This window comes from Pleurodeles waltl, chromosome 11 (assembly GCF_031143425.1).
Source record: "Pleurodeles waltl isolate 20211129_DDA chromosome 11, aPleWal1.hap1.20221129, whole genome shotgun sequence".
Classification (NCBI taxonomy): Eukaryota; Metazoa; Chordata; class Amphibia; order Caudata; family Salamandridae; genus Pleurodeles; species Pleurodeles waltl.
The window spans coordinates 311,551,404-311,564,218 of record NC_090450.1 but is presented as its reverse complement, the minus strand read 5'-3'; the positions used below and the strand labels follow the sequence as shown (position 1 = coordinate 311,564,218).

Below are 12,815 nucleotides of genomic sequence, written 5' to 3'. Positions count from 1 at the left end.
GATGTTTCGTTTTTAAGTTAATAAAACAGTACAATCTCTGTAATAAAAGAGCTGTCAACTTTCTATTAGGAGTCACAACAGAGGCCAGTCAGTGTACTTGCAGAGAGATGTTTGGCAGATATCCAACACCGTTCAACGTGAATAAGAGAGGCAAATATAAGAAAGTGCAAGAGGAGTTTGTACTGGGGCACAACAACCTCTTGTCATATGAAGGAGAGGGGTTTGTATTGGGGCACGTCAGCCTTACATCAGAAAAAGAGTTATATATATAGTGAGGCAACAGGTTTATATTGGGATTAGGACAGCGGTTCGAGATGGATCAGTTTTCGAATAAAGAGAAAGTATACCAGGTTTTCATTTATGTTTTACTTAATGCTTTGCTTTGGAAAGGGTTACACTACATATTGGTTATCTTGGCACTGTGCATTGAAGAGAGAAAACATTTCTGACAATTACATCAATTACAAACTCGATTACAAACTATTACTCTGCAACATTGGACTGCAAGGGAAGCTTGGTTGTGTCCTATGGTTGCATTGTTTAGGAGGGGTACTATTGGATGAGATCATCCTTGAAGGAGTGGGGATGGCTACCTGGGGGCCAACATCTTCATGAGCAAGGGTTTTGAGTACGTTTGGGAAGGGAGAATGTTTGAGATGGAATAGAAACTTGGGAGTACTGATGAATGGTTCACATGCTGTTTCACACATTGGACATTTGTATAAGGAGAGAGGAGCCATTATTGTTGAGCTGTGGGAGGTTTCCAGAAAGTGGGAAATAGAGGGGGCGTTATGGTTAGGGCCATCACAATCTTCAGATCTGAGTTCTGGATATGGGGGGGCTCAAAGTACAGCTATATGTATTTCACAGGTAATAATTTGGATGTGCGTCTTGCCATATAGATGGCTGAATGTGCCCAGTTTACTTAAAACCTGCAACACAGATGATGAGGATGGGGTTGGAGAGACCTTTCAGTGGTGCTTTACCAAAGTCTATAATTGACAAGACCAGTGTTTTCTTGCCTTCTCAAATTAATAACAAGAGTTGGTTTGCTTGGGATAAGAGTCTTGTGCAAAGTTGAGTGATTCAGTGTCTTGGAATATGTTCACCTTGCAGATTTCATGTGCTGGGGTGTCCTGCTATTGATTATAATTAGGATGCCATTATCAAACTTTACATTTGGTTAAAATGTCATTAAAGAAAATGGATGGTACAACATTGTTAATCGTAACTTAGGACAAATGCTTTGGTCCTTGTTGTTGATTACAAGGTAGAGTAGTTGTTGTTTGTGTATTGAACAATGCCAATGCTTTATCTTGCCAATATCTCACTGACGCATTTTAGGCAAACATTGAAAATACGGGGCAAAAGGTCAAAACCCTACATAGGCATGGTATCTTCTTGGCCAGCCTTGAATGTATCTAGTAGGACATTGTCTTGACAGCCATTTCTTTGTCTCCAGTATGGTTAAGAGGGTGTTTTGAGTATATTGCATAGGTGACCAAAGTAGTTCTTGGAGAGCCAGGATCTTACCAGATCTTTTAGTAAACCCTCTATAATCTGAATAAGTTCCATTTAGATGCACTACACAAAACCTTGTCTCATGTGGATACCCAGAACGTGTGGCATGGATCCAGCTGTCCCTGACCTTCAATGGACACACCTTATGTATGGTGTCATTAGGTTTTTTTTTTCTCACTTGAGCCTTAGCTCAAGAGATGGTTGTCAATGTCTTGTAGCTTTGATGTTTACATGAAGCACCTGAATTGGATTGTGCCCATGTTAGCTAATGTTTTTCAAGGCTTTTGCCCTTTTTGTGGATGATCTTGATGGAGATGACTATGCCTCCTTAAGGGTTGTCAGCATTATGTAGATGCAATTTCAATTTCAAATGTCAATATAATTTGAAGGCTTCCTTATTACATCATAGCTATAGATGAGTATATGATGGGTATTGGTGATGGTGAGTCATGTTGGGCATTAAAAACTACTAGGCTTTACTCGGGACATTCCAGACAAGTTAGTGAGGTTAACTGTGATGTGAATTCAGCCTTGTAATTCCCTAGGTATATGCTATTATAAAGGTCCTATAGCTTGCACTCTTCTTCCATAGAGATGGTAGAACATCATTGCATCTTTCGTTGGTGGATGAAACGCTAGGCACTGTTTGAGGATTTATGGAGAACTGGATGATCTTTAATAATCTGAGTGATTGAATAGAGGCCTTAGGTAGCTCTTCCTGGAAGTAGTTGGCCTTGGTGTGAAGCAGTTGCCCTTGGTGTGAATGATGTTCTATTTGAAGTGATTCCACTGACCTCACTTTCTTCAAAGTTCATGTCTTTGGAATATCAGAGGCCAAGGGGTTCACGTTTTTGTCTTTTTCTGGTCGTTTGTGAGGCTAGAATGATTTATTGTTATGGAAGCAGTTGGTTCATGCTAGGAGAAAGAGGGAGGCTGAAGACAAAAAAGTTATTGTCTTTTCCAACAAATAAACCTGTGCTGGTGAATATTGCATATGTTAATTCACGGGTTTTGCATGCTGTGTAATTGCAGATTCATATCAGACCTAGTTTCACAAACTTTTCTTTCTAGTGGAACTGGATGCAACTTTACATGTGAGGAGGAATGATGTAATCTTCCTCTGTTTCCCCAGCTAGCCCTCAAATAGGGGTCATGGCAAATGGAATTGGAATCAGTAACCTAAATGCCATGATGTTCATTGATATAATCAACTCCAACAAGGGGCAACCTTTCTGCACAGGCAAACTAGATGGTCGCCTAGAGCACCAAGTTAATTTAGGCAACCAATTTGAGGGGAAAATACGTTTTTAAAAATAAAATTAGGGCACTGTATGCATGATTTACCCAGGGTGCCTATTACTGGCAACTAATCTCAGCCAACCACTCGGAATGTGGAATGGAAGGAGAGTATTATAACTAGTGCCACATGCGTAGCTACCATTGGTGCAGCGGACACAGTGGCAATGGGGGCTGAGAGGCCTGAGAAGCCCATTGACCCACCCTGATAATTGCTGTATTTTTCTTCCCCAGCAGCAGTCAAAAGGGCCATTTTACTTGCTTACAACAGGGGCCATGGTATCCTTGCTATGCTACTGATTTGTGCATCGCAGAGCAAAACCCACTTCAATAGCGATAGGTACCAGAAATGGCAAAAACCTGTTCTCCCAATATCAAGATGGTTGGCTGCATAGTCCCAACAGTCCTGTAGAAGTATTGACCCAGATTGTGAAACCAAAGATGATCCTGTGGGTCAGTGCTTAATTTGTAAAAAAATAAAAAGTGCCAGACCCCTCGCCAGGAGGCCACTGCAGCTTGCACCACCCATTGCCCCTGCCAGCACCTCCAATGAGAGAAGCATTACAGCTGGTAATCATGACACCCACAAGTGTGACGGTTCAGACTATTCCAGGCCCCCAAAGCTATAAGAATGGTTTGGACGGCAGGTATTAGTCATTTGTATTGTATATTGAGTGAATAAACAACTGTTGTTACGGTGATTTCTAATTTAAGCAAACAGCGCCACCGTGTGACAGACTGTCAAAAGTGCCAGGGTTGACAATTATGTACAGGTGCTGAATACCAGAAAACACCAGCTCAAATTACGGAATGGCATGGCCTGTGAAAATGTGCCCTACTTTTCAGAGCTTCCTACTTATTGTCCACATACCCCTTCACCTCATTGCAGACTGTGGTGTATTGTAGAGACAGTGACAATCAGATAAAAGAGATGTTGTGATGGCAATTCTCTGATTTTTAATAAAAACAACAATTTTCTATCACCATCATGGTAGTCACAGTAGGGTCAACATCGGACTGGGACAGAAAATACGCCCAAGCACCAAAGTAAAAGTGCCCCCTCCCGTAAGATAGCGGAAAAAGTGTCCCATATTTACAAACCGCTGCAGTTTTGAACTTGTAAACACTCTGCATAAATGTTTTACCAGATGTGGAAGACTTCATGTATTCGAAGCTGTTATCAGAGGCAGACCAGGTTCTAAAGGGTCCAGGTGGGGATAATACAGCCCTGACACTCATTAATTAACAAGTTACATAATTTTTTATTTTTTGTAATATTTCATGGGGAGCCTAATCTGTGGCCTAATCATGTAATTTCCATTACATTGCAAACAGAGATGGGACTGGTTCGAGTGCCTGTGGGCAAGTATGAAAACAGCAGGGATAGAAACTATTATTGAAATAATACCATAGTACTGTTACCAGATTGGTGTTGATCAGTTTATTCATTTGGGAGGATGAAATGCTGAGAATGTCTAAATGAAATGTAAAACAAGCATTGGCAGATCCAGTAGATCTCGCCTTTGGGAACTATTGGCTTTTTCAATTGCTTTTGGTGGTGCTGTATGGTGCCAGGACGCTGTGCAGCAGGGTCAAAATAAAAAATAGGTCAATGAACTGTGATGTCATTCTTGTCACTCTACTGATGCACCATATATAAACGCGCCAGCAAAATGACACAGGCGACACTGAATAAATTTTTTTTATTTACCAATTCCAGATGGCAGATGGATTACTGAATATATATATATTTTTTTTTAGAGCAAAGAAATTAAAAGAAAAGATGGATGGGAGTGGGAGGGGTAATGGAGGAGAGAGAGGGGGTGGGAGGGGAACATGGAGTGGGCGTAGGAGCACATAGAGGAGACATTTGGACAATACATGCACATGGAGTTCTTAAGCAAATTGAAAAGAAGCAGTTCCCAAAGTGTGAGCAGTGGAAGGAGAAAAGTGAAGAGGCTATGCTGCCAGGGATGAAAATACCAAGGGTGAGGAAGGCAAGCCATTGAGTAATAAGAAAGCAAATGAGAGTGACTATAATGCCAATTAAGTGTAAGCAATGGGCAGGCTTTAAGCCATTGTTAGATCCGGTAAACTGACAGTGTGGCATTTGCAGCCAGACATCATGTGTTGTCTGGTAGGCACAACTAATAAAGGTTGCATTCTGACATTGGGCTAAAGGAACAAAATTCTTTGGATCATTCAACTTAATTAACATGATCTCATGTGGTTCAGCTTTGTATATTCACAAGTATATGTGTCAGTCTTGTGCCTTCTACAGTAACCTTTATATACCTCGGAGGACACTGGCTTAAACATCTTTTCTGAGGAGTAACACAAGCCCTTACAGCCTCTGCAATGTAGGGGGGTCTCCATCCCTCCAGGAGTCCCAACCCGTCAGAGGGGGCTGTGTCAGCCCAAGGTCAATGAATATCTGTGAGATATGGGAGACTCAAGGCCCCGCATCACATTCTGCAGTCAGGCCCCATCATGTCACATTTTGCCACTGAACATCGTACTGTTGTATGCAGTAGAATACTACACAACTAATGAGATTTCTTCTGGATTAAAGTCGGTAATTCACAGGGTTAGTGTAATTTCCAATTGTTGTGGAAATAGTAACTTATTTTATGTCACAATACCGTTCCCTAAGTATTGCCTAAGTATTGTTCGACAAAAATATTTAGGTCTAAATATCATTTACAATATTTTGCCATAGTTGTAGATTTTCCATTGTTGACTTAAATTGGGCAATATTATTCTGAACAATATTTTGGACACAATATTTATAATAGACAATATTTAGGTAAGAATATTCTGAAATCATAAGAAATATTTACTAGGCATGGCATTCTTCTTGAGAAGTATGGGTTAACAAACCACTTCTTAAAGGACATTACAATTATAATTCAAATCTTAAAAACATGATTTTTTTATGATTGAGTATTTGGTATGGTGCCAAAGCAATCCAGAATTCACAGGTCATAAACTGCAGTAATGGCAGGAACTGTCTAGTACAAAAACCAGGCACTGTACCCAGTACTCTGCACCAATTGTACTTGTAAATGTATTTAAATAGTGCTTCCAACCCCTAGCAAGGCATTGAAGTGATTGTTTGGGAAGTAGCATGCTACTCCGAAACCCAAGATTAGTAGTTAGTCGGTTAGTAAATGTTTTTATTCTTGTGCTTTAGTTGTGTAAAGATTGTGCTCTTGGGTTCTTGTGTGTCTACTAGAGTTTGGGGTAGGGATAGAGTTATAGGAGTGAGTTTGAAAAGGGTAAGTAGTGAGTTGTTTTTGTAAGTAATGGTCATGTGTGCTTGTTAGTTGAGTGGCATGACTTAAAAGGACGGGTGAAAGATTGGCAAGGATGTTTGGGAGTTCATAGCAGTCAGATGGTTTGGGACGAGTCAGAGGGAGTAGGGAAGGGCAGGAGTTTTTTTTTTTTTTATAATAGCAAAATGTATATAATTTATGCATACATATTTATACAAATGATGCTTGGATGCAATTATATTTGCTTGAATAAACCACCTATATATAAATACCCATATGTACATTGAAGGGCAATATTCTAGATGGTCTGCTGTCCACATTTATCATGTGGTAAAAGTTTGCTTTCAGATAACTTTAATAACTTGTTTATACATAAACATACACATAGTACCTATTGTAGTTATAAGTAGCAGGTGTAACACACTATGGCGGTCATTCTGACCGCGGCGGTCGCCGCCCGCCAAGCGGTTCCTGCCGAAAGACCGCGGTCAAAAGACCGCGGCGGTCATTCCGGCTTTCCCGCTGGGCCGGCGGGCGACCGCCAGAAGACCGCCGGCCGGCCCAGCGGGACAGCCCCTTCAACAATGAAGCCGGCTCGGAATGGAGCCGGCGGAGTTGAAGGGGTGCGACGGGTGCAGTGGCACCCGTCGCGATTTTCACTGTCTGCTAAGCAGACAGTGAAAATCTTTGTGGGGCCCTATTAGGGGGCCCCTGCACTGCCCATGCCAGTGGCATGGGTAGTGCATGGGCCCCCAGGGGCCCCACGGCACCCGTTCCCGCCATCCTGGTGCCGGCGGTGGACACCGCCAGAAACAGGCTGGCGGTAAGGGGGTTGGAATCCCCATGGCGGTGCTGCAAGCAGCGCCGCCATGGCGGGTTCCCTGGGCCAGCGGGAAACCGGCGGGAAACCGCCGGCTCCCCTTTTCCGACCGCGGCTTTACCGCCGCGGTCAGAATCGCCAAGGAAGCACCGCCAGCCTGTTGGCTGTGCTTCCGCCGCACTCCGCCATGGCGGTCATGGACCGCCAAGGTCAGAATGACCCCCTATGTATCCACAGAATGTACATATAAGCACCGATTTTGACATGGTCTGATATACACATATATCCTGTAGTGTAATATACAATTTTCCATTATATAAATGTATCTGCTTATAACAGGAGGCATAGTTAAAAGTACAATGGCATTTACTTGTATAACAACACTTTTTTTTTCCATACCGTGAGAAGTATAATTTGTGATGTCTAAGTATATGTTAGTGATACATCCTTGAGTTGTGAGCATAGTCGACAGTTGGGGAAGAGGCAGCTTTTGAGAAAACTTCTGAAGTGAAGGGGGTAGTTGTGGCTGTTAGGTTTATATGTAGGGAATTCCATCATGTGACAGTTTGAACAAAGAAAGATGTCACACCCATGTTTTTTCCTGTATGTTGGAATTATGAGGCAGGGAGCGATTATTGAGCGTAGGTTTCATTGTTGTAAGTATTTGTTGATTTTCTTCCTGATGAAGATGTCTGTGATGCAAAGCAGCTTGAAGGAGGATCTCCTGGCAACTGGCAACCAGTGTAGCGCCCTCAAGGCTGGTAATATGCGTGCTTGTGGCGTTACATATAAGGGTAGTCGAGCAGCAGCATTCTGAATTCTTATAGTTGACAAAGTTGAGCCATGATATAAACCATTAGCATGTTCCAATTTTAATGGGACAGGGTTGATGGTGGCTTGAACCTTCTGTGGGAATCCTAGGTGGGAGAGGATGTGTTGAAGGGTTTTCATTGTGAGAACGTTGGTTTTGGCTACCTTATTAACTTGTGGGTTCAAAGACAATTTGATGTCCAAGATAATTACAAGCTTTTTTACCTCCTTAGATATTTTTGGAGGTGGCCCTAGATCATCAGGCCTGGTGCAAGCAGGTTTTCCAGTCCTGACAGTGAATATTTAAGTTTTGGAGACATTCAGTTTGAGGTGGCTACATGTCATACATTGGTCAACAACACAGAGCCAGCCTAAGAGTTTTGATGTTTTAATGTCCTTTGGGCTTTCCAGTTTAAACGTATCTGTGTGTCATCTGTGTAGGTATAGCAGGTCATGTCAAACCTAGTGATCAGATCTGGTAGTGGTTTCATGTAGATGCTGAAAAGCACGGGCAAGATGATTGAGTCTTGAGGGTCTCCTGCTTTAATGTTGCATGGTTTAGAAGAGGATGGGGGGTTATATATAATATTTGTTCTGTTTCGTAGGTCCAATTTGATCCAGATGAGAGCTGAGCTCTCTATTCGACTTCCCAAGGCTTTGGGAGAGCTTCTAATGATCCACTGTGTCAAAGGCCCAAGAGAAGAAGAGCAGCAACTCCGTTCTGGTTCACTGGGTTTTTGAGGTCATCCCAGAAAGTGATTAGGGACAATTCAGTGCCTCTTTCTGGACAAAGACCAGTTTGATAGTCATAAAGTATTGAATTGTCTTCAGTGAATTGTGATAGCTGGGAAAAACATGCACTTTCTATAAGTTTCTCCACGCATGGTCCTTTTGCTATAGGTCTTTAGCTGTTGGGGTCTTGATGGCGAAGGCCTGTTTTAAAAAATAAATGGGAGCCATTTCTGCCTTTTTTAGGTCTTATGGGAAAACTCCTGTTGTTAAGGATTGTTTTACAAGTGTTTTTACTAGGATAGCCACTGAAGTTGATAGCTGGATGCTTTTGAAGATTTGATGTGGACAGGGGTCAGTGGGGCTTGCTTTGACAACATCCAGAAATTCAGGCGGTGATAGTTTTTTGAAGGAGCGTAATTGCTGTGTTTGCCTTTGGCTGGAGGGTATTGCCGAAAATGGATTGAGGCCGTTGTATTTTTTGTTGTTTGAGTAGGAACCTAACATATCTGCTTTAGAATTGTAATGGATCGCCAGTTTGTCACAAACATCTTGAGAAATTGGATCGGTAGCTTCTGAGCCGTTTGGTCTGTGGAATTGTGTATGTATTTATTTGAATTCTCTGTTGGCACACTTTGTATTGTGAATTCGATTTGAATAGTATAGTTTTTTTGCTCTTTTGACTGTTGAATTGTAGGGTTGCTGTTGTGTCTGTGTAGGGTTATTTTGGCTTCAGAGGTATCTGTTTTGAGCCAGTTGCATTGAAAATGTGCATTTTTTGTTTTCTCTTTTTTGATTCTGTATTCATTCAAGGTGGGTGTTTCCCTTTGTTATAATTAGATGTTTTCAGATGGCTTAGGAGATCAAAATTGTTCTGGAACCATCCATAGAGTGTTTGTACAGAATTGATGGTGACCTGATCTGTGTTAGAGGTAGGTAGATTTTCTCGTTCCTCCAGTTTCAGCTTGTTCCATGGTCAGGATGTGGTTGAGGGTAGGATGCTTTTAGTTGAGGTGAGTTGTGGTATCTTGTGTTGGAAAGCAAAGAGGATGTGGTCTGACCATCTTTCCCCAGCCATGATTCTGTAATGAAATGTAGGTCTGGCTGCATGCCTATCAGTAGGTTGAATATTTGGTACTTCTTTTTTGAAGTGGAACGAGCATTTAACATTAGACAGTGTAAATAATTTCTTTTGGAGTTAGAGAGAGTTTGTGCTACATGAGGATGAGAATTGGTCACTGAAGTTGTGGGTGTTGTAGAATTGTTTGTGGCATTAACTGTCGGGGGAGCGCTGTCAATGGTTTTCATTATCTTCTTCCGAAAGGGTTAGTAGACATCTTTTTGGGTGTTGGTGTGTGGGTACGGTGAGTGTATTTGAAATGGATGGGTTGGGCTGTGGAGTTGTGTTTGAATAGTGGGTTTATTTTGGATCGATAAGACAACGCGAAGTTCTGAAGAGCGTTGTGTTGTCACATATGTTGAAGGTGGACTGTGTGTGGGAGAGGGGTGGTGGAGCATGAGTGTTATGTTGTGCGGCTCTGAATTGAAAGTATTTGTGTGTGATTGTGTATTGAGTAATTGTTGGATTGAATGCATAGAGAGGGAGAGTTTGAGAAGGCTTTAAATGTGGGTTACCCCTGCTAATATTTGGGGAAGAGTGGAAGTGTGTACATTTGTTGAGATGGATGTGAGGTGCTGGATGAGTGAGAGTATGTGTTCTTAAATTATGTATGTGTATTTGTTTTTGTTTTTGTATGGCAGTATTTTCTGGTATCCCGTAATTGATTTGAGGTGCATGGTTTGAGTGTAAAGGATTGGTGAGTTGAGCATGTTGAAAGAATAGGGGCTTGGGTTGTGTGTGAGTATAGAATTTGTGTAGTGTGAGAGAGAGAGGCTCTTTTTCGGGAGATGTCTGTAGGCTGAGCAGGGAGATGATATTGATGTATTTGTGGAGGGGGTGTTGATAACGTGTGGTCATTGGTTGTATCTGAGAAGAAGGGGATTGTTGTGTTGGTAAATGGAATGATAGTTGGTTGAAGTAAGGGTTCAGCGTGGTTACAAGTGCAATGCTGGGAAAAGGAAAAGGGACAGGATAGTGAAAGGCATTTTGTTGTAGGGGTGGAAGCTTGTGAGGTTATGTGTGAGCTTTGTTTTTTATTGGTAAGTTTGAAGTGTATTTGGTGGTATTGTAGTACAGAGTAGTGGATTGTGTAGGGGTTGTGGGTGTAGGAATATAAGGGTATGTGGAAGTGTGTTCTAGTACTGGGTAGAGTATCTGAGTGAGAAGGGGATGAATTAACAATGTATGTTTGAAGAGAGTGGTGTATGTTTGTTGCAAATTTGTGTTCATGGTTGTTTTTGTGTCTGTTTCTAGGGGAGTGGCTTTAGAATGTGAAATGGGCAGCATCTCTGGCCAATCGCCCTTGTTCTTTCTGCCCTTAGACTTGATGCCCAGGTTGAGGCACCCTGAGTCCTAAGGTTAAATAGACCTGGTGATCAGGTCACATAAGGCCTATGGTAACCCTAACCCTAACCTTAGCCAATGAGAACCCTAGCTACAAAGCCTAGAGCCAATAGAAACCCTAGCCCTGGGATCCAATCACAACCCCAGCCTTGTACACCAATCAGAACCCAAACCCTAAGTCCTAGGAACAATACAGACCGTAGCCCTAGGAAGCAATGAGGACATAGATGCAACAATCAATATAAAATACCCATTGGGCATGGTGGCAACTTTACCCAGTGTGCCCTGGGCATAGAGCCTGGTCTCCACCCTTGTTTTATTTCCAGGATCCCTGTTTGCAGTTCGAATTGTGCACAGAACATGGGTAATTAGACCCAACATTGCTAAGATATTAAGGTCCATATTTATATTTTTTTACTCACACCAGCGCCGGCGCTGGTTTGCGTAAAAAGATTTACTGACGGCTAACGCCATTCCTACGTGCCTTATTTAAGGTTAGCCGGCGCTGCGGGCTGGTCAGAGTAAAAAAAATGACTCAAACCAGGCAGCGCCGGCGAAGGGGAAAATGGGGGTTGTGCGTCAAAAAATGGTGCAAGTCCGGTTTGAGTCAAAAATCATGGCTCAAACCGGACTTGCGCCATTTTTTGACGCACAACCCCCATTGAAATGATTCCTATCTTAGCAAAGACAGGAGTCATGCCCCCTTGCCCAATGGCCATGCCCAGGGGACTTCTGTCCCTTGGGCATGGCCATTGGGCACAGTGGCATGTAGGGTGATCCAAATTAGGCACCCCCATGTCACTTTAAAAAGTAAAAAAATAATACTTACCTCAACTTACCGGTACTTACCTGGGATGGGTCCCCCCCATCCATGGGTGTCCTCTGTGGTGGGCGAGGATGGCAGGGGGTGCCCCTGGGTGCAGGCAAGGGCACCTCTGGACTGCTTCCATGGTCTGAGACCATGGAAGTGAGCCCACAGGTCCCTTAATGCCAGCCCTCACCCAAGCGTTAAAAAACGGCGTACATCAGGCTGTGCACCATTTTATAAGGCCCACCCCCTCCTGTGCATCAAAATGACGCAGGAGTATTAATAAGGCGCACTGGCCTTAAAGTCATTTTTTGGACGGGAACGCCTTCCCTGCATGTCATTAACGCAAGACGGTTTCCTGCATCCAGAAAATGATGCACACAGAGGTTTTTTGACATCCGCGGGGTCAGGCGTCATAGTTTAAATATGGGGCAAGGTTTGCATTGAATGTGCGTTCCATTCGGTGCAAACAGAGGATAAATATGCCCCTAAACTTCTTAGACCCCAAAATTAGATGTCAGAGACTAAAACATTAAGTCTCCCTAAACACCTTGTATTCCATTTGCTTGCTCCTCATACATTTTTATGGCTCACCTTTGCTTTTTCATGGCTCTCCTTGTGTCAGAACTCAGGACCTGGGCTTGATCGCATGGGTCTGTTTGTTTCATTGGCCACCAACTGCGAACAACTAGTAAGGAAGCAGGTGAAGAGTTTTGGTGTCTGGTGGGCCAAGTAACCTGATGTACTTCAGACTTGAGGTGCTGTTAAAAAAATGTAGAGGGTTCGTGCATATGTACATGTCATGTCCGGTGCTTGGAAGAGAGGCTCGTAAAAATGGGCAGAGCTACACCTGAGGCGGGTAGTAGTGGGACAAGTACAGAAAGGAGAGTACATCAACTGAAGGTTTAAGAGTGGATATAGATGTGGAGTGAAGAGTGATTTGGAGCCCATGGGTTATTTTGCTTTCTGGTGCTGTGGCAATTGTTCTTGTAGTCAATGAGTGCTGCGGTGGATTTGTCCTTATAGGATTGAAATCTGCTCCTGTAACAGTTCCAGTTAGAAGCCAGAGTGAGTGTTGCAACAATTCCTCTC

The 12,815-nt window shown here is 42.8% G+C and overlaps 1 protein-coding gene across 3 annotated transcripts in view; it reads left to right on the top strand.

The window, feature by feature from the left end:
• Positions 1–12,815, top strand: part of EPHB1 (EPH receptor B1) — a 754,401-nt gene that overhangs the window by 682,830 nt on the left and 58,756 nt on the right. The gene's annotated exons all lie outside the window — the stretch shown is intronic.